Here is a 22,513-nt window from a genome sequence, read left to right on the forward strand (position 1 = left end):
GATAAAAAAATCAGTTCCTCTTTCTCTTTTCTGCTGTGACACATCTAAGTGTTGGTTTTCCCCTCCAAACAGCACAACCATAGTACCATTCTCTTTGGACTCAGTCTCATTTTAATTATGTCTCATTTATCCAAAAAATGTTCCTGAAGCCCTGCTTTTGCACTCTAACCTTTCTGATGTTGTCCTCTCGCATTCTTCACTTAAGCACTCAGGAATACAGAATTTTTTATTTCAAGTGCCAAGATCCCCTTTTGATTTTTCTGGTGATTCCCACGCACTGTCAAGATGGTCACAGAGCTAGAACAGAAGCCATTTCACACACGCGCACACACAAGCTGGTGTTCCACTGAGGAACAAATTTTAAAAAATTTAGATGTTTCACAGTTTTGGAAGAATGAAAATTCAGCTTAACTTTCTAGACCAAACATTAATCAGAAGGGTTGTGTTTCAAAATTGCAAATAAAGAGTCTGAAGAGACATGAAGTCACTATGCATTTGATTAACATGTCTGTCAGGTAAGTGAAAGTTAAATTTATCATTGTTCACAATGCAAAGTTCAGTTTTGCAAAGAACTCTGGTATATGGTTGTCAGATCACTGACCTTCATTTGTCCCCACAAAAATGAGTGGCAAGAAGCAGCCTTGCACCAAGCTAGCCTGGAGAGAATTACACTCAAAAAGAGTTACTTAATTTCTTTAACATTAAGAACCGAAGCATCAGAAACCAACATTTGCATTTCAGTCCAGCAGGGTCACTGTCTGAGGAAGTCTGGCCACTGTTGGGAACAGTTCTTGCTCCCAGTCAAAAGCAATCCCACTTATGATTAGTTAATGGACAGCAAGAGCAATAAATATACATCTGGCACTATGCTGTCCTTGCCAGTATAAATTCATGAGTCTAGCTGACAGGTTGAGTTGTTTCTGCAGCAAGACAGCTTCCTCTTGCTGACCAGTTCACAGGAAACTGCAAGAATGGGCTGTAAATAAAAGCAGCACAAGAAGAGCATCCTCACAGCAAAACTGAGGAAGTGTGGACTGGATGATCGGGTAGTGAGGTGGACTGCAAACTGGCTGAAGGAGAGAAGCCAGAGAGTCGTGGTCAATGGGGCGGAGTCTGGTTGGAGGCCTGTATCTAGTGGAGTGCCTCAAGGGTCAGTTCTGGGACCAATACTATTCAATATATTCATCAATGACTTGGATGAAGGAATTGAGTGTACTATCAGCAAGTTTGCTGATGACACCAAGCTGGGAGGAGTGGCTGACACGCCAGAGGGCTGTGCTGCCATCCAGCGAGATCTGGACAGGCTAGAGAGTTGGGCGGGGAAAAATTTAATGAAATATAACAAGGGAAAATGTAGAGTCTTGCATCTGGGCAGGAACAACCCCAGGTTCCAGTATAGGTTGGGGAATGACCTATTAGACAGCAGTGTAGGGGAAAGGGACCTGGGGGTCCTGGTGGACAGCAGGGTGACCATGAGCCAGCACTGTGCCCTTGTGGCCAAGAAGGCCAATGGCATCCTGGGGTGTATTAGAAGGGGGGTGGTTAGTAGGTCGAGAGAGGCTCTCCTTCCCCTCTACTCTGCCCTGGTGAGACCTCATCTGGAATATTGTGTCCAGTTCTGGGCCCCTCAGTTCCAGAAGGACAGGGAACTGCTGGAGAGAGTCCAGCGCAGGGCCACAAAGATGATGAAGGGAGTGGAGCATCTCCCGTGTGAGGAAAGGCTGAGGGAGCTGGGGCTCTTTAGCTTGGAGAAGAGGAGACTGAGGGGTGACCTCATCAATGTTTATAAATATATAAAGGGTGGGTGTCACGAGGATGGAGCCAGGCTCTTCTCGGTGACAACCAACAGTAAGACAAGGGGTAATGGGTTCAAGCTGGAACACAAGAGGTTCCACTTAAATTTGAGAAGAAACTTCTTCTCAGTGAGGGTGACGGAACACTGGAACAGGCTGCCCAGGGAGGTTGTGGATTCTCCTTCTCTGGAGACGTTCAAAACCCGCCTGGACGCCTTCCTGTGTAACCTCACCTAGGTGTTCCTGCTCTGGCAGGGGGATTGGACTAGATGATCTTTCAAGGTCCCTTCCAATCCCTAACATTCTGTGATTCTGTGAAGAGCAGAGCAATGAGCAAGGCAGCAAAATTAACAAAGCAACAAAAAAAATTAAAATAGCTTAAAAATCACTCTCCTTCAGCTGCAGCAAGTAGTCAGCTCAGTAGTCAAGTTATACTCAGAATAATGTAAGGGTTTATACATTATATATTTCCATTAAAAGCCTACAGTAGGGCATTAAAGAAGGCCACATTCTGCTAAAGTTTTATTGACTTGGATGTCCTTGTAACAAGAGTAGGTTATTATGAGTTTTATTATTTTAATAATTCTACCAAACTAGTTTAGTTCCAATTTTCTAGATCACAGTAGCAACACATCCACTATACAGAGATACGATGTATCTGCCACCTGTGTAATACACAACTGCAGACTGTAAAAGAGCAAGTGTAAATTACTCGCCTGAATCCTTCATCTGCCAGGTAAGGCAGTCCTGTGAAAACATGAATAACCATACATCAGAATTACAATTGCTGGGTGACTTGCAGAATAGTAATGCTAATTAAAAAAAATAGATATATGTATCAGCAAAATAATGGAGAGAAATGAGGCCAGAACTTCCAAAAATCCTCTTTCAATGCCAAAAGAATTCCTATTCTTGAAACTTCAACTATCATTGCCTCATTTGGCTTACTTAGGAAGAGCTGAAGAAGCCTTAGTAATATATTTACTTATTTACATCTATATTTTTAAAAGTAGCCTATTAATTTTTAAAACAAAGTTGGAACTTTTCTCAGTTGTTTCACCAAACAGTTTGGCACAAGTCCTAGAAGATTATATATTGACTTTGATTTTGGGATATAGTTAGTGTCATATATTGCTCAAAAATTTGTAGACCAAAGTACAGCCACAAAGTATTTGTAGTATATGCATAGAATGTAAAAAACAAATTAGGCTGTGCAGCTGGAAGAGAAGAACTTTCTGCAAACTCTCAATAAAAGAACATTATAATCCAACCAATTCTCTTACATCAGCTAGCCTTGAAAAATAACCTAAGACTTCATAGTGATGTAAATAAGGATTGAATTAAAATCAGTACAGCTATCCTAGTATAATTTTCTATGTTAGCAATTTTATTATGAGTAGCTTTTCAAGTTAAATTTAAGGGACTTCTACTGAACCAAAAGCCCCCTCAAAACTGTACAGGAGCTTTCACCCAGTGAGTTCACTGGGTGTCAAGTCTATACCAGTCAGACCATATCAGTAACACTCGGTATAAGTAACACTTAAGGTAGAAGGCAAGTTCTTAAACATTTTTGCTGTTTATAATGTTTCTTCAAAATAAATTCGAAGACAGATTACCAAGGCAAGACTTCCATTCTCATTTACTGTTCAAACCAGATGGAAAGGTTCTTTCTTCCTTTTAGCTGTTACCTATACACAAGGTCCTTGTAAAAAAGACTGTAAATGCAGCTATCGTTATGATTGACTGGTATCTTTCATCAGTGCTTGTAGAACAATTTGAACTTGACCATAGTTGAAAAAAATCACGTAACTGAGCAGAAGTACAAATATGATTGCCAAAGTCCTATTCCTGCAGACAGCTGTAAAGGGAGTTTCCCCAAATACACATAGAAACTTATAGTGGGAGTTTCCCCAAATTATTTATTTCCTTGGCAGAAGTTCTCAGTTCTAAGATATTACAGTTGAAACAATTTCACTGCTAGGATGGTTTGTGATGAACTGCATACAATTCTATTACTAATGTACTCATAATTGATAATTTAGGAAGCACTGTTGGACTACAAAATAATTTCTGCTTACATATCAACACATCTTTAAGAATTTTAGACAGTAGACTATTGAACTTCAGTAAAAGCAACACCTAAATAAAGGCTTTTAGAAATTTACAAAATTCTAAAGGGAGGCAAATAGCCATTACTGATTATAAAGTGTATCTGATAGGTACATTTAACCAGCAGATGTCTTGCCTTATAGAGTTAAGTCTGTTGTTTTCTGTTTTCTTAGACTTTTCCTTAAATCAGTTTAAAGAACATCAAGAGTCCAAGGTGGGGGAGCGGGGGGAAGGGGAAGAAAAAAAAAAATATAAGAAAGGCAAAAAATTTACCTTGCAGACCTACACTTGTGTTCACCATTTTCTACCATTTCCAATACCAAAGCATTTTGGCAAGACATACAACATCCCTCAGTTCATTGTATACTGTGCTTGTACAAGATTAATAAAATTTAGTTCCAAAACTACTATTGCCAGCTAAAGAGAATATTTCATATGAGTGTATAAGCAAGTAAACAGAAAAATTACTGAATAAAAGCAATTTTAAAACACTCCTGCAGCATGATATTAAAAACAACAAAACCACATAAAACTTATAGAGAAAGTCCTTTTGAATGTCTGTCAGCAAAAAACTGCAATAAGGAAATTTATAAACTCTATCACTGACCTCAATAACAATTGAATACCAAAGAAATTCAGCAAGCCCTGGTTTAGAAGAAGCATTTACTCACGTCACCTGTGAGTCCTTTAAGTTTACATGTCCCTTTTCTGGTGGGCTGCCGTAATGTTATATTTAAGAAAATACACCTCTGCAGACAAATGGCTGCAGCCAGCACCAAAGAGGAAGCTCAACTTCTGTCAAACCCTGGGAGAACAAAACAAGACTAACATTCCCTATTTTTATTTTGCTTCTAAAGAAACTATGTGATACAATGCTAAGACAAAGTGTAACCACAAAGACTCATTCTACACTTTACTGCTGTATAACGATAGATGGTAGTGGTTTCTAAGTAGTAACACAGTGAAGCATCTCAGAATTTGCTCTTCTTATACTTGGAAACTCTGACTAGGAACCAGAATCTCAAAATAAGCTAATAACCATGCAAGTGTAATTCATAGAATTAGAAGGCCCAGTTGAGCTGTATTGCTAACGGACAGTCCCCACCTCCAACAGCTTTGAAGTTCTTCATGCTCAAATCCTTATGCCAGCAAGTAGGCGTTCCAAGGTCTCTTTATTTCGATTCCGATGATTGTTCCCTTTTAAAATACAATATGAACCTCTCTAAAGGATGTTGTAAGGCACAAGTATTTTGCCACTCCCACCTCCAACCACGCAAAACACTAAATCAAAGGACTGAAACAGCCAGGAGCACGGATTACAATAACCAGGGTTTAACGCTACTGTATATTTCACCACTTAGGTAAATACTACTCTCTCTTTTTCCCTCCCCCCAACATGCACTGGGAAGAAGAATCTCCACAAGCTCATGCTTACTTTCTACAAAAGCTGAATTGAATTATAACTACCAGATCACATGCAGTTGGAATTTTAGGTCCAGATTTTAAAATTAAAACACATGTACACTGCAAGGCTGCACCAGAAAGACAGCAGTAAACAAACAATTTTAATTTGGAGGATGTGAGAAGGAACAGTCATTTCATATAACTTAAAATATCCCTAAAAATGTATAATCATATGCAACGGGCTTCTGCTACAAGACAATTTGGACAATGCCATTTTATATTATCATTTCTTTTATGGAAATCACTACTTGCCTCAGAAGTATGACCAACAGGAAAAAGAGTTCATTCCCCTTAAATCTTGTTTAAATGAACTGCAACGGCAAGGATTAGCCTGACATTGACCTACAGCTCCGAAGCTGTAGAGTTGCATTCAGAAGTGAGTTCACACAGGTCTGTTTTCAAGTACAGAAGACATTCACACACAATACTTCACAAGACACGAACAACATCATTCTTACTTTACAACACAGATCAGTTTGCCTAATCAAACATACTACTGGCATTGTGCCCAAGTTTGCAGAGAGGTTTCGCAACAGGTTAACAATCTCACATCATACTACAAAAGTAACAAACACCTTACAGTAAGATAGGTCAAAGGCAAGGAACCAATATACAAGTTCTAGATTCTTACTTTCCATCTGATCTCAATGTCATTTGACTCTTCAAATCTGCTCCTTTTCTGACCTGTCTCGATAGTCAAGTGCAAACTCTTACTTCACAAGGGCTAACTCATTCACACTGGGAAAGAGACTTGAGAAAACTGAAGGTTATGGGAATGGATGTAGTGGTACTGCACAAGTAAATCAAAACCCTTCCTAGAGTGATGATGATTAATATTTCAGAGGAAGAAGAAAAAGAAAACACAACCCAAGAGAAAAATGCTATAATGCATCTAGCTTAGCAGACAGTGATTGAGAAACTGTGACTACAGAAATCCATCTCAGATTCCAAGATCTCAGTCTCTGGTATTTCACAATGACACCAGTAAGCCCCTGAGCTGCACATTCTTCGGCTGGAAGAATATTCTATATCTTTGCTCAGTTCTTACACTCTTCTGCAAGCACTTACCAGATCTAACTCCTACAGCTATTCCTATTGTCCCATCAAGTGATCAAAAAAGAAAGTCTGTAAACCAGAACGCTTACTTTAAAAGATATTTCCATTTCCTTCCCACCAACTTTTCTTTTTTAAATTAAGACATAAGGAATGGTATTCAAGCCAAAGTTTGAATCTAGCAGAAGCCTGGGATCTTTTTTAACATACAATCCATGGTCGAGTTAGATTATTTGCCTCCCCGTGCCTTTTAATTTGCATCACATTAACCCATCCTATGGTAGAGTACTTGTTTCTTTCCAAAACCTTTCTTAAACATCTAATAGCATTGCCTATTCTTTCTATTCTTATGGCCACATCAAAAGTGGTCCAAAGAACATTTGGCTGACTCCTGGTCTCATTGACTTTTCACCTCCAAAACTTAGTTTTATTTATTACACACAATATAAATAAACACATATATATACAGTTCTTAAAAGAAATGTGTGTTACAAACTTCAACAACTCTTCTAATTCTCTTAGCAAGATGAGCTACAAAGAATACATGGCCTTTGTGCAGCCAAACTCCTTACAGAGATGAACTGGTCAGGATAGAAGGCTGCTCTTCTTTATGACCTCCAAAAGCTGATGGTTTATGTACTGCCTGGAACTATGAGCCATTATGTGCAAGGCATCCATACAGCATTCTTTTATTTCCAGGTTTTGGCAGTCCACAGAATTCATATGGAGCGTGTAACGTTTGCAGGAGAAGCTTTTACAATATTTACAGATTATCTTCCTGCTATACACATCCCAGATATTCTTAAGGCACTCTAAATACGAGTCACTTGTTGTGCACAATGAAGAGCTGAAGGTGGATTTCACTTCCACAAAGGAAATTCAGGGATTTGGGTCAATAGGATTAGTCCTGTTTCAACCTAAGTAATCAAAAATGACATCTTCGTAAAGTAAACACAACAACAGTTCACCCAGACCCAAGCAAAATCACAGATCATACATATCACAGACGCATTGATTCAGCTGTGTGTGTTACTGGCACCACAAAATAAGAGGTCGATAGAAGCTTAACTTTAAGGAAGAAAGTGGTTTTTCTGCACACTTTTTAAATATTTAATGGTATTTGTGGCATTTTATATAGCACTTGAAAGCATACTGACTGATACACTTAACATCCTCTAGAAAAACTGTACTTATTAGCTGTCTCAAAGCATTGACATCCATTACCAACATGTTTATATCTACAACCATAAAAAGAACTCTCAGCTTCAGAGGTGTGCCAGAAAGCATTACAGGTACATTACACTCTGTTCAAAATGCTGCCCCTTCTTCCAGAAAATATCAGACAATCTTTCATGCATTCTAGTCACGTGTTGTTAACTGGTAAGCCACTATTTTGATGAAAGACATTTCCTGGCTTATAATGGAGCCCATTTTCAATTTCTGTCAAGTACATTTCCAGCAAATCAGAACCTAACACTCCCAATGCTTCAAACTAAAATTCTCCTGTTATATACTTGAAAAAAAATTGTCTACAGAATTTTATAATATATTTCTCAATTTAGCATCATCACCAGCTAGCAAAGATTTTGATATAATCACAAAAGCACATACAGTTTCTATGACAAACCAATGGAGATACACCGAAGAATCGCTTTGAAAGAAAACTACAAGAAGCAATTTGGTTAATCACCTTGTCTTCTCATACCAGAGAAACAAAAGCAACATTATGATTATCAAAGACATATCCTGAAAAATAGCTTGTTTTAAATAAAACTGCAGACTCTTTCCATCTCCTGTTATTCAGGTTATATTCCATCTATAGCTGTGCATGTTTATATACATGTATACATTATATATGTAGCATAACATGTAGGTATGTATGAATAAAATCTATTATTTGGAAAGAACCACCTTGAACAAAAAGTACCATAATACTACAGTTTTGATTAACAAGGCTAGTCTTGCATTTATGGCTATTTTGTTTTGCTTGGAAGAACCACGAACAGATGGCGGCTGGTTCATTCCAGCTATAACATGGTGCCAAATTTTTCTAACTGTACAAACAAATACATCCATTTTTATTTGCATTTAAGCAAGAATAAGTATTAAGATATCAGAGAAGCTGTTGTTCCTCTTCCAAAGATCTCTTGTGCGGATTCTCTCCACAAGAAAAAAGAAAAGTAGCAAGAGCATTAACTTACAGATTCAATAATTTTCAGTTGACCTATTTTAAAAAAAGAGTAAGTCAAAGTCAAGACGTAATAAGATTCATCTACCTTTTAAGTCCAGATAAGACATTTATAATTGTAATAATTGTTAGTAAAAACTTGTCTTGTTTTTTGAAATTGAGCAACAGGAAAGTAAGAACAGAATCATTGTTCTTCACTTCCATTGCTCCAGTACCACTCCCTCTCCTGTGCAGTCTACCAGAGAACCAGCAGCTGACATGGCACAATTAAAAATAATGAGTGCAAGGACTGCAATAGTTATAGTTTAACTGAATGTGAAAAAAATAAGCCTTAAGTCAGAAAGGGTAGAGAAAATAATAGAAAGCATTAAGACTAAAGTATACCCAGTTGATCTTGAAAGAGTTCTCGCTATGTACTGTATACCTTGAAACCTCAAAGCTCAAAATTTTTGCTTGTTTGGAATGCTATATAGTTTTTCTTTATCATTTTTCATTCCACTTTGCTGGAGATGTAACTGTTCAGTTAATTACAAGGAATCTATTCTCCAAGATTCACCACCCATTTTGGTTGTTCTACAGAACACTATCCTCAATCCTTCTCAATCTAGTACAAGCTCCCTCTTCTTCTTCTAGGTGATGTTGCTGAAATATGCAACATAAAGCCATCAGACCATAGGACACTAGGGTTAAGTAGTGTATAGTGATACGGTTTATCTTCTTAGCACAGGGTTATTAGGAATACATCGAGTTTATATTAGCTTTTTATGTGGGCTCATGCCTTAGTATCAGGCCACATTCATATTTGGTCTTTACCTGTGAGCTGCTCAAAACCCTAAAAGCCCAACAATAAGAAACTAAAAAAAGGAAAGAAAGACTGACCAACACCACTACTACAACTACTAAAGACTGTGTGGGAGACAGAGTTTTTTCACGACTGTTGTTTCCATAAGAACGTAAGAATGACACTTCACAACTGCCAATTCATGTGTCAGGTGCTTTTTTTCCCCCAAATACCTTCTCAATGAACACAGACCAGCAAGCGTATTTAGAGAAAAATCCTACCAGACCACTAGACTATGCACTGGTCATTGTCTCCTTAGGGCTACAAAAATGACAGGGAGTGAGTAACACATGGTGGTCAAATTACTCAGTATGTTGATCAGAATGGTAGAAATGGCATAGGCATAGAAGCAAGAATTAATTAGAAGCACTAATCTAATTAATTTGCTCCTTGCTATCTAAAATGGAAGAGAACACTCCAGAGAGGAAAGGAATTGTATAAAATTGCCAAAAGAAGAGTTTCAAGCAAAAAGACTTCCATTTGCTACATTTCATAGCAAGGAGACTGCTGCAAATCCCTCTGCTTGCCTTTCTCTCAATAAACAAAGCCTGTCAATCAAGTGCCACATCCCCTGGAGAAAGATCTTCAACTCTGGAAGAAGAGAGGTAGCTCCCCACTCAATAGCCCGGCAGTGAGCTTCCTCCTACCAGGTAACTAAGTAGCATGATATTGTTGCAGCCCATTAGAGCAGAGGTTAGTACATCTTCAGTAATTAACAGATTTGTCACTAATCCCTTGCCACCTGCCAACCCATTTTTGCTGGGCAGCCGAATCCCACAGCGCAAGCACACAGGTGACATCAGCACTATAACACCCTTGTCTTCCACTAAGACATCCTGCTACCCCCAGCACTCCTCTCATCCTCCACAGCATCAGCCAGCTCTGCTGAGCAAAAGAGCTGCCAGCCAGCAGGGAGGAGGAGAAACACGACCGCTCTCCGCTGTGGGAGTAGGGATGCTGTGCAGCTGTGGAGAAACAGTCTGGCAGCAGAGGCACAGCAGGCACAGCGCCAGCGACAGATAGTTTCCGGACTTAATCACTTTGATAGCATTTATTACTGTGTACATTTGGAAACGCGGTGTTCCATCTTATCAGCATTGTTTCCATCATTATTAGAAAGGTTATCTGCACCTCAAAGCTCAAGATGCAAGATTCAGCAAACTCACACATTGCTCTGATAGTGTTTCAGTTTGCCTCTTCAGACACCCCAATCAGTGGCCTTCTGAGCTACAACCATCTTCACAACAGCTGTGATGCTTGCCCAGGGACAGAAATGAGGGCTTGTTTTTGGGGGGAGAAGGAGGGCAATGACTCACTGAGGCTTTGAGTTCAGAGGGAAAAAGCGATTTCATTACAAGCTCTTCCCGTAACAGCTTCCCACAAATACAATCATTTTCTATAAGAGACTAGAGAATAGTTAGGCTATCTAACTCTGTTCTTCTAGTTCAAACATGGAAAGCACATTTAAAATATGCCTCTTTCCCTTCCAAATTTCCCTCCCTCCCCCACTGCAGAGTCACACATCAAGTATTTAGCTAGCATAATCCCAGCAGTCTGCCATGCTTAACTTATTGCTGAGAAAGAGTACCCACACAAGCTTATTGATGGTGGGACTGGAATAAATTTGAGCCAGACTATGCATCATCTTATTATTTGTTTGAGTACTCCTACATCCAGGATCACAATTCTGTTGTACCTCATCCCATTAGTATTCTTCAAGGTAGTTTTCTACCTTAAGCTCTTTAGGAGGAAAAGAACTACTAATCTTACAGCAAGACTCATTTGCCGCTGCTGCAATGGGTATTTTGTCTTCTCATAAAACCCTTTCTGGTCAGTGTTCTGTTGAGTATATTCACTTATATACAGTCCTAATGCAAGTCTCCAGTTAGAAATCAAAGGTGAGTACTCCTTCCTAGACACCAAACAAGGGAGATTGAAACATTGATGTCCTGTGCTCCTACAGGAGATTTGCCCATTGTGACGGCAGAAAGCATATTTCTCCACACAACGTGTACAAGTCTCGATATACAAATCCCACTCACTTAAAACTGCACAATGCTTTGGAAACATACCTACATGGCATGATAGTGGTGTCTGATTAACTGACTGAAAAATTACAGTGGAAAGCTTGAATGTTTAAGCCTGAGTGATTAAAGGCAATTAACAGCTGCAGATGCCACACAGCTGTGCAAGTCAGGTCACTCGTTTGCCTCAACATAACTCATTTTGATTAGTCAAGTCTATAGATCAGATCCATCTCCAATTAGGTAATTATAAGCCTTTCATCTGTCAGAAGGGCCTGGAGGCTCATAGCCTAGGTTCCTTTGTGCTAAATTTCTCTCTACATTATTATCAGGACATGAAGTGGAAAAATGTGCTAATCCTTCCAGGAATACACGAAAGTACAGAAAACAAGAAAACGGAAGAAGGCTAGCTCCTACATGAGCCTAGGTATTTAAAGTGTAGTTTCGTTAGTATCGGGAAATACCAGAAGCTGACTTCAGTACATAGCCTTGGTCAAAACAGTGCGATTGCTCAAATTTGTGTAAAAGATTTATGAGTGCGTGTAATGAACGAACAATGTTCAATAACAACCTATGCCATCTCTGCAATAAGATCATACTAAGATAAGAGATGTTCTCACTTGAGGAAATAACTGTCTTGCAACTCTAATACACTGAACTTAGCCTCTTCAGAGTGTATACCAAGTTCCAGCTTGGTCTAGGAGAAACAAACAATTATGTGACATGTTGTAATAGAACTACTGTTAAGCAACATCAAGGTAATGATTTACTCGTTTTTGTAGGGTGGTCACAAGATTAGAGACTAATAATTTAAGCCTCTGCCTCTTGGCTGCAGGAACTAGCTCTCAAGGTTAACTGTCTTCTGGTTTGAATGTCGACCTCAGCATTTAGAGGCATGCAAGCAACTTCTGCCGAAATTAAGGGGAACTAAGTAGACTTTGAGGTGAAATTTGCAAGGATGTTGCATTTAAACCAAAACTTTTTACTTTATAGATGAGTTTTAACAAATTTGCAAATACACCAATGGAGAGATTGTCCCTCACTCAACTCAGAGTATTAAGAAGTATGATAAGTCTTGTAAAATAATTTAAGATAACTAATAAAACCCAAGATGAAGCACCATTTCAAAGTGATTTTAACTTGGAGTAAGATTCACATGCAGACATAGAAATGGAATTGCAGATCAAATTTAGTTTCTACTTCTATAGGGTCAACAGGGTATAACCCCAAAAATCACAGTTCATGAGACTTTTAAACTCAAAACGAGTTTTTTCCCCACCTCAATAGACTGCCATTTATTTAATAGGAAAATATGCAAATATTTATAAAAATGACTGTTTCCAGAATGATGATTGATGTCTATTCATTACAGTAGCTGAAGTTAAAAATAGAACGGGGAAACAAAGCTTCCTACCAAACCACTTTTTTTTTTTTTGGTTTTACAAGCCATATTTAATCAGAGAAGACTGAGGTATTCACAACATTATCTACTTCTGCCTCTCTTTTTTTGTTACTAAGCAGTTATTACATGAAAAATGAAAACAAGTTACACACACTTGTACGCTTACTAGACCTGTTTCAGGATCCGAGATGGTGCCCTGAAGCGCTGCATAAAGATAAAGATATCTCAGTGGCTGATTTCAGCAGAGTAAAGCACTCCTGGGGAGCAGGAAGCTTATTTGTCTGGAGAAGAACTGAACATGAAAGTGGAAACCGATGTGTTAAGTAAGATTTACCTCTTCCAAGGGTTCTTGTTTTTTATTCTGCGTATCTGTAAATTAAAAACTCAACGCTAATACAAGATGAAGCTGAAGTTATTTAAAGTCACTCTGATTTAAGAACATTTAGAATTGCCTTGCTTTGGTTTAGGATTAATTAATAAATTGCACGGCACAGGTTCATGGTTCATCTAAATAGGAAGACAGCCAGCTAAACTAGACCTGACCTTATTTCCATCTGTTAAAGCAGAATAACACCCAAAGCTGCAGTTCAGCTGGCAGGTCCAGGTTGGCTGACCTGAACAATGAAAAAGTGCATTTGCACTCTACTATCAACAGCGTTCATTCTTGTCCTAACAGAGAGAAAACCCATATATGCAGACTACGTTTCCATCAGCCAGCATGTTTTCTTTATTTTTTTGACTGTATAAGTACTAAACCTAGGAATCCTAAATCTTCCTACTTCCTTCTACTATTCTCTCTGCTCATGGTTATTTGGATATGCTTTTAGTCATGTCTCTGTTATGCATAAATCACCTTTCATGATGAGTCTTGCAGCACATTTCCCATCATCTCTCCCTCTAGTCAAGACTTAGACAAATAAAGATCTCTGAGGTAGCAACAGTTCCAGACACGCACACGGGTGCCACTGGACTCTCCTCTCCCAACCTTTTCTTTCCAAGTACTGCCAGAAGCAAGAATGAGGAAAATAACTCAAACTCCAAAATGCAGGTTGTTTTTCTACAGCAAGTTGGGACTAATAACTTAACTGGAACTCAGTAATCTGTGTTAAATCATGGTGTGGGAAATTGTACAACTAGCTGTAAAACAAGAGATTAACTGTAACATGAAATACTAATACCCAATGCTAAGAACTGGGTCCTTTAGTAAATTTCTGCTCTATATATTGCAGCTCCTACTCTAGGTGCAAGCAGCTGCTGTCTAGAAGCACTAGTCAGTCAGTGTGGGGTTTCTTTTTTTAAACTCGCTGAAACTGCAACAGTGCCTGAATTCTAGCATCAGTGCAGTACTGCTCCATACATGCAAACCACATATTGTGGTATTGCTGCACAGCACAGTTAAAAATAATCGGTAAGATAAATAGCTGAGCCACCTCTACTCTTCCACGTCATTTTGACAAGAAAAGAAGAAAGCAAACAAAAAAAACCCCATCTCTGCCTGAAGATTCAGGCCAGACTGTTACCACTCTCACAGGTGTGCTGAAAATGGTAAAAAGGCAATAGTACAGTTATTGGACAGTGGGGAAAGGGTGAAGAAAAGGTGAACAAACAAGTCACACTGAAAAAAGCATGTCTACACGCTGACATAGCGAGTCTCAACCCATACGGCGCAAGGCAGCTGCTCCAGTCTGTGACACAGTTATCTTCTTTACTCGGCTCTATCTATACAGAAATCCATAACTAAATTCAAACTCTGAGAAGTGAAAAAATTTCATGAACTCTGAAAAAGTGTCCAAGGTTGGAAAGGCATCCTTATTTATCGTATTTAAGTAGTAAAAAACACATATAGTACACACACCCTGAAAGAATGTGAATAATAAATGTCTGCTTTGATAGATATATAGAGAGAGAGATATATATACACGCACACACAACTCCCTCTTCTTAGAGATCTCCTTCATGACATTTGTAAATTTGTGTGGTGTTCCTGCCAAAAATAACAGATTTATAAAACTGCAGGGTTTTGGTGCTCACAAAAGAGTTGAATACTACTCAGCATCACCACTAGCTTTTTAAAAAAGTTATTACAGAATCACAGAATGTTAGGGATTGGAAAGGACCTCAAAAGATCATCTAGTCCAATCCCCCTGCCAGAGCAGGAACACCTAGGTGAGGTTACAATAAGGCTGATACTTTACTCAGTTGCTGTTCCTGTATGAGTTTCAATGAACTTCCATTTTCATATTTTGAGGAAACTATCTGGAATGAAAGATTTCCTCTTTGAAGAGTCTTTACAGGTGAGTTCATGAGTAAAGGCATAAATCTGAATTTCTCCTATTACTCTCATTTATGGTAAAGTAGAAGGCATAATGAAATAAAAGCCTTGGTCATATATGTTCAGCAACTTTCCTATTTGGGGGTTGTAATATACTCCCTGCACTGAAACAAACAAGAAAATCAATGAAGCATTTTACAGTGATATATGCAAGAGCTTTGTGCATGCGTGTGTCAAGAGGAGATGATGTACTTATAAACAAAATTTAGTTGCAATGGCTACTACATCAAGTAACAACAATCATAATCTGTTTACATGGGCCACTGCAAAGTTTTTGTAATCTCAGTATTAAGTTTTCTAAGTGTTCCATGAGAGTGAAAGCCATTTCCATGCTGTGAAAGTCCCCTTAGGCACCTAGATCCGTTTGGAATTAGCAGGAAATACCAGTCATCCCAAAGTGCACACACATTACAATATACAGTATCACTGCCTACATAAACTAAAGTCAGTCACACCATAAAGAACAGAACACAACTCCTGTCTTCCTGCCCTAACATATCCAAGAAAATGGTCTACAATGACAAAAACAAATCTCCCGGTTTTGTAAATTACAGTAGAGTGATAGCATTTAACTCGGGAAAAAAAACTGTTTACGTTTTAAAAATGTAAGGATACAAAACTAGCTTGAATTGGGAAATTCCTTCTCTGACAAATTGACACTAAAAGAGCATTGGGGGGGCAAGGAGAGAGTTAAAGACATGTATTCCCTGGAAGACAGAACAGACTTAATGGTTCAAAGGTACCTACTGCTCCATTAGCACAGAAACAATCCTGATCATACATGATTTTGTCAGTCAATGTTATAACTTAGCGTAAACAAAATTAAAATCCAAAGAGCTTTAACCATAACCAGTTGAACAGTGAGAATTTTCAAAGATAAAGAGGATGAACACAGGAGTTCCCTGGCCTTCTTGGGAGTTTTAGCTGTGGCCTTTCCAGAAAGATAAGACTGTAAGGTCTGCTTTCCCTACCTCTGGGCAACCACAGTTATGAAGATTAAACCAGCAACAAAATTCAGCAAGCAGCTATTCCTAAACTTAGCCAAAGATTTGCTTATTTCTCACCACCTATCTGGGTCAGCTTTTTACAACCATTTTAGTAGACAGATCCAGAATGTCCACTTCCCGTGAGGTTAAGATTTGCCAGAACTACTTTAGAGAGAGCCCTAGCTACAGATTAGGTGTTGCTGAATTAATCTGGTTAAACCAGCCTGTGACTGCAGCAGGAAGATACAACGGGAATCCTTCAAACAGACATGCAAGCTATTCTCTTCTCTGCTCTCAAAAGCAAAGTTGGCAGAAGCTGAAGACAAGGTCTGATTTCTGAATGATTGTAATTCCTTCTCCGCACTGTACATCATCTTTAAATATCTTTCTGCCAAAAATATTTAGATATGCGTAACGACTGCAATAACAACACCATGGAAGTGATAAGAACTGGGTCATTACTGGAAATGAGCTGGCATGCAAGTAAAGTAAATAGCTTGTTTCAGTTATGCTGGTATGCTGGGATGGGGGAGAACATCTAGGCTTGTTTCCATAGGAAGTTATGTCTCTGTATTCTCCCCTAACTATTGCCCTGTTTAAAATTCATCCCTTACCTTGGGAAAAACAGTTTTCAGATTCTTGCATGTGTTAAATGAAATGTGAAGTCTTCGCTCCCCTTTCTTTTTAACAAAAATTAAAAATTCAGCATAGGAGTTTATGGAGAAGAGGCAAGATTTAAAAAACCTTCCAACAGGTTTTGGAGAAAATACTGTAGAGACAGCATATTGGTCTCAAAAAGCATGGTTTACCGAGAATTCCATGATATGCTCTAATCTAGTCATCTATCCTAAGCGAGAAACCTAGTTATACATATGCTTGTGATACATAGCGTGATAGATAATTCCTTAAAGTTTACAAGTGTAGTTATACTGATCAAAACTATAGAATGGACTTCAATTCATTGCTCGACACATCACAGAAGGCATAACTTGTCTAGACACTCCAGCATAGAAGAGGTGTTTATTAACAAGAGAGATAGTGATGGTCCATAAATATTAGAGGAATAGATAGTGACATATGTACATGTGATAACAGTATAAAAAAATGCACATTCCATTTAGTATCATATTTACAGACAAGTATTGTGTCTCTCAGATTACCTTTGAGGCTGCCTTAAGTCCCTCTGATTTCCAGACTCCCAGCTCCTTTCCAGACACTGTTCCACTACAGTATGAGTTCAAAAGCAAATGTGAAGCAATGTCATCAGGAAATACCTTCATGAAATAAGTTTACCTTAAAAAAAAAAAAAACAAAAGGCCAGAAGAAAGCTTAGCTGTGCAAAAGAGGAGCAGCCATCTAGGAGGGGGATTTCTGATGGAGAATATAACAACAGAAGACAAAACACACGGTGGAATAATCATTGTATCAACCAATACTTTCAAATCTAAACACAGCAATTTACTCTGGAAGTCCCCTGGCAACTGTTATGAGTCCGCATCATTGTTTACAGAGCTGTCCATCAATTCTGCCCAGTCTGAGCTTGTAGGAACTTTCCTGCAAGGTCTGATAGAAGTAGTAAGCCAAGATCCTGATCTTACAATAACACAAACTAAACAGTTTTACAAATAATAAGGTTACTTATATCTGCATGTACTATTAGTATCTGGTCTTAAGCCAGCAACAATTAATTGACAATACTTGCAGGGCTGCACATTCCAAACAACTTATGAAACTGCTGGATAATCTGAACAAAGCCTAAATTACCCATTGTCTAACATCTCACGCCAAACAGGCAGGAAGATATATCAACACTAAGTCAATGTCGTCAAGTTAAAACACATACCCCCCCCCCATTACTGCAATCTTACTGTACTGTAAGGCATAGCAATAAATGCATTGACAATCTAAGCGATACCGGACAAAGAGCAAACAATGTAACTACCAGGGTTTGCGTGTCAAAAGCACTTTTCCTACAGGTAAAACAACAAATTTCTATGTGCCTTTTGGTCATCCATGTTTGTGTCTCAGCGTTGTATGAGTAAGTTAACAGTTCTTAGCGCATTTTCATTTCCACTTAGTATTCACTAGCAAAGTGACTGCCATGTTTGGTTTTCTATCAAAGGAGCCTACTCCATGCCCGCTTAAGTAAAAAACTGAAGGTGACTTTTCACTCCTCCCCCCACCTTTTTTTTTTTTTTGGTAGGCTAACTAATTCTAACAACAAAATTAGATTGGAAGCCTGGTCACAGAAGTACAGGAGGTTCACGTGCCTGCAGGACCTTACAGATTCATTGTCAACTGGTCAGATTGACCTCAAACACAGGAATTCTCACTCAGACAGCCCTGCCTGAGGTGCCTGCAGGAATTTATATTTGTGTGTTCATTCTTATTGCTTTGAAAACTTTACACCTTTTTCAGAACTGCCATCTCTCTATCTCTCTCCTTTATAACTTCAACAAAAAATAAAAACAACTCTTTGTTTTCTGGATGTTTTAGCATGAAATTTGTCATCCTTTGTGGAGAAGTTTAAAGAGAGCTGGGAGATTTTAAAACAAAAAAATTACAAACAGGAAACAGCATTTAACTCACTGCTAAGCTGACCCAGTACTGACTCCTCAGTAATGCAATATTGGCAAGGAGTATCTATTAATCAGCTCTCTTGCAAAAGCAAGATGGCTCCAAAATCAGGAAGGGGAAGAAACATGGTTTATGTCTAAACGAAAAGCAGCAAGTTAATCCTACTTTTGTCTGTAGCATGAAAGAGGTAAGCAAGTGAAATACACTGCGCTCCCGTGCAAATACAACTAAAAATAAACAGAAGAGGTGTATAATTATTCAGATCTGTATTTGTTTCATAACCCCTATGACACTAACACTAAAAGTAGAGTGAAAGTGGAAATTTGTTTTTCACAGTAGGAAACCTACCAGTTTAATGCAGCTAATTTCACACAGGAAACTGAAGTCCTGCCCGTGCACGGGCCACACAGAGTGTACACACCAGCAGGAGAGGCTCTTTGACATCGACCTAGAAACATTTCACCTGCAATGATGAAGTTAGAAAAGGTACAAGGCTGGTTCAGCCTCACTACTGACCTGTTCTTTGTTAGCATCATCAAGACCCACAGCAAAGCGGTCTTAGCACATAGAATGGTAGAAGGGGAAATATTTATCCACCTTCTCAACTCATTCAGCTTATCAGTATCCTTCGGTTGCTACCAATTTGCACTGGGTACTTGTGGGATAAAAACTGACTAATTAAATAAACACATGCCATGTGTCCTTGCTCTCTACTAATACAAGAAGCGCAACACATCCTTTGCACCGAGCCAACACCTGTAGATAAATGGGAACTTCAGATCTACAACTACCTGAAAGGAGGTTGTAGCATGGAGGGGGTTGGTCTCTTCTCCCAAGTAACAAGTGATAGGACAAGAGGAAATGGCCTCAAGTTGTGCCAGGGGAGGTTCAGATTGGACATCAGGAAAAAATTCTTCACAGAAAGGGTTGTCAGGCATTGGAACAGGCTGCCCGGGGAAGTGGTGGGGTCACCATCCCTGGAGGGGCTTAAAAGGTGTTTAGATGAGGTTCTTAGGGATATGGTCTAGTGCCAGTCAGGTTATGGTTGGACTTGATGACCCTGAGAGTCTCTTCCAACTGAAGTGATTCTATGATAAACAGAGGTGACGGCGTGACCCAAGCAGGGAGGAGGGGGCTTCCAAGACTGAAGGGGCTTAAAGATGATAACACTAAAGAAAATGCTGTCAAAAATACATTTGTGCTCTGTACTTCATAACTAAAAAGTCCTGTCTCTAACATGCACTTATATTATGACTAGAAAGGTGCTAGGACATTGCTGCTGATGCTCACAGCTCAACACCAAAGCCGCAGCTCAGCATACGGAGGACAACAGTCCAACTCTTTCATCTTTTCCTTCCTGAAGGAAAGCACCTACACTTTTTTTCCTGAAAAGCCTTTTTTTCCTCACACAGGCAGACTCACACTGCCAAACGGACTCCATCCCACCTCCCACCTGCTGGTGACCAAAGAAGCACCGAACCGAAGGTGTCAGTACACGGGACAGGGACACACGACGGGTCTCCCCACCGTTCCCCTCACAGCAGCGGGAACAGCACCTTCCCCAGAGCCGCGGCGACAACCACCCGTGTTCCCAGAGACGCGTGGCTGTCGAGGGACACGGACCAAGGCGGGGGAACCTTCCAGAAGGCCTCGCCAGGGAAGCCGGCCCCTCGCGAGCACCTCAACGCCCGGCGGCAGCGCCAGGGTCTGAGGGGCGCCCGACCCCGCGCCGCTCCCCGCGGGGCCGCACGCCCTCACGCCCGGCACGAGGGCTCTCCCGCGGGGCGGCCGTGGCGCCTCCCGGGGCGACTCACCCGGGGAGCCTCCCGGCGCCGTCCGGCACCGCGCTGGGGCGGCGGGGAGCGAGACACGGGCACGGGCCAGGCCCCGTCCCCCCCGCGGGGGGTTGCTGATGGGGAGTGGAGAGGGAACGCGTCCGCCTCCCCCCGGTCCCGTGGGGAGAGGGCGCTTACCTCAGCCGCGGCTCGGCTCAGCTCCGCAGACAGCAGCGGCCACGCCGGCCGCCCATCCCCGCTCCACAGCCCGGGCCCGCAGCGCCCGCCCCTTCCTTCACCTGCTGGGACGGGCCCGCCTCCCTCACCCGCCCTGACGCCGCCGGTGGGAGCCCCTGGCAGCCGGGGCCGGCCCGCCCCGTCCCCGCTCAGCCGGCCGTGTGGCGGAGGCCGCCGGGGGAGGGCTGGGCGGGGAGTGGGCCGGGCCGTACAACGGCGGGCCGGAGCGGCGGCCGGTTGTGCCTGAGGGGCTGCCCCCTGCCAGGGTGCGGGTGGACCCGGGGGTTGGTCTCTTCTCCCAAGTAGCAAGTGATAGGACAAGAGGAAATGGCCTCAAGTTGTGCCAGGGGAGGTTCAGATTGGATATTAGGAAAAAACTCTTCACGGAAAGGGCTGTCAGACACTGGAACAGGCTGCCCAGGGCAGTGGTGGAGTCACCATCCCTGGAGGTGTTTAAAAGGCGTTTAGACGAGGTTCTTAGGGACGTGGTTTAGTGCTAGAGTAGGTTATGGTTGGGCTCGATGATCATGAGGGTCTCTTCCAACTGAAATGATCCTATGAAAAGCCATAAGCACCACTCGGCTCTGTCAGTGCCGTGCATGCTGAAAACTCTGGGACCAGGCTCTTTTCAGTGGTGCCCAACGACAGGATGGGGGGCAACGGGCACAGACTGAAGCACAGGAGGTTCTATCTAAATATGAGGAAAAACTTCGTTACTTTGAGGTGCCAGAACCCTGGAACAGGCTGCCCAGAGAGGTTGTGGAGTCTCCTTTTCTGGAGACATTCAAACCCGCCTGGACACATTCCTGTGTGATCTGCTCTGGTGAACCTGCTTTAGCAGAGGGGTTGGACTGGATGATCTCCAGAGGTCAGTCCGCAATTCTCCAACTCTCAGCGGCCTCATGAGCCCAGTTAATGGCAGCCACTGTCTCGGGCCTGCCAGATGCAGGGATAAAAAGTCACAGCCTCGGAGGACATGACTTGGCAGGATCAGGTTTTATCTGACACCAAGGTCAGCCACAGGTCCCTTCCAGGGACAGGGAGAAAGCAGATTGTGGCATACCTGCAAATGGTGAAGATCATTTGCGAGAGACCCACACTCAGCAGGAGGGGGCAGTGACCGAGGTCTGGCCGCCCTGCAGCAGCACAGGGGCCAGCTCAGGGCTGGGGAAGCGTGAGGGACACAGCGGCATGTGCAGCCTGGCCCACCTGCACCCGGGCTGGCTCTGCACGCAGGACCTGGGGTGCCTCGGTGCTCTGCTGCTGCTACCCGGAGCACCGCAGTTATATCCAAAACAGCCCAGGACCCTGCCAGCCACACTGGCCACACGCTGAGACCGTGGGCTGCCTCCACACTCAACTCTCATTTTATCCAGGTTTTCCCCATATCCGTGGTAGCTACAGCCCATTACTCTGAAGCTCACCTGTAACCTCAAGAGATGTTACACAGTTAGAAAAGTATTTTTAAGTGCTCAAAAAGGTGACTTTTAAGATTTGATAAGATGAACATTCACTTCATTCTCACATGTTAAGTGTTAAGATATGCTTTTATTTCATTCAGTATTTCAGATTATCTTAGGCTTTCATTTGTTTCTCCATTTGCCTTTTATTACATCCTAGATTTCTTCTTCTGACTGAAAAAGTGGGGGAAAAAAAAGGGGTTTTTTTTAAATAAGATGAGCAGAAAATTGAAAAATCTGCAACATTAAAAAATACACAGAAGCAAAATATT

General features: G+C 41.1%; 1 protein-coding gene across 3 annotated transcripts in view; it reads right to left on the bottom strand.

Moving 5' to 3' along the window:
- SH3BP2 (SH3 domain binding protein 2) overlaps positions 1 to 20,828 on the bottom strand; it is a 41,125-nt gene extending 20,297 nt beyond the window's left edge. Inside the window, exons 1-2 of one of the 3 annotated variants that reach the window (XM_065633912.1) lie at positions 20,743 to 20,828; positions 17,353 to 17,485 (exon numbers count right to left, since the gene is read on the bottom strand). The gene's annotated coding sequence lies outside the window, so the exon portion shown is untranslated. Of the gene's footprint in view, positions 1 to 17,352; positions 17,486 to 19,117; positions 19,186 to 20,742 lie in introns of those variants that run through there. The other 2 variants (XM_065633913.1, XM_065633915.1) reach the window with 2 other exon arrangements.
- Between the last annotated feature and the right edge of the window lie 1,685 nt (positions 20,829 to 22,513).

This window comes from Caloenas nicobarica, chromosome 4 (genome assembly GCF_036013445.1).
Source record: "Caloenas nicobarica isolate bCalNic1 chromosome 4, bCalNic1.hap1, whole genome shotgun sequence".
Lineage (NCBI taxonomy): Eukaryota > Metazoa > Chordata > Aves > Columbiformes > Columbidae > Caloenas > Caloenas nicobarica.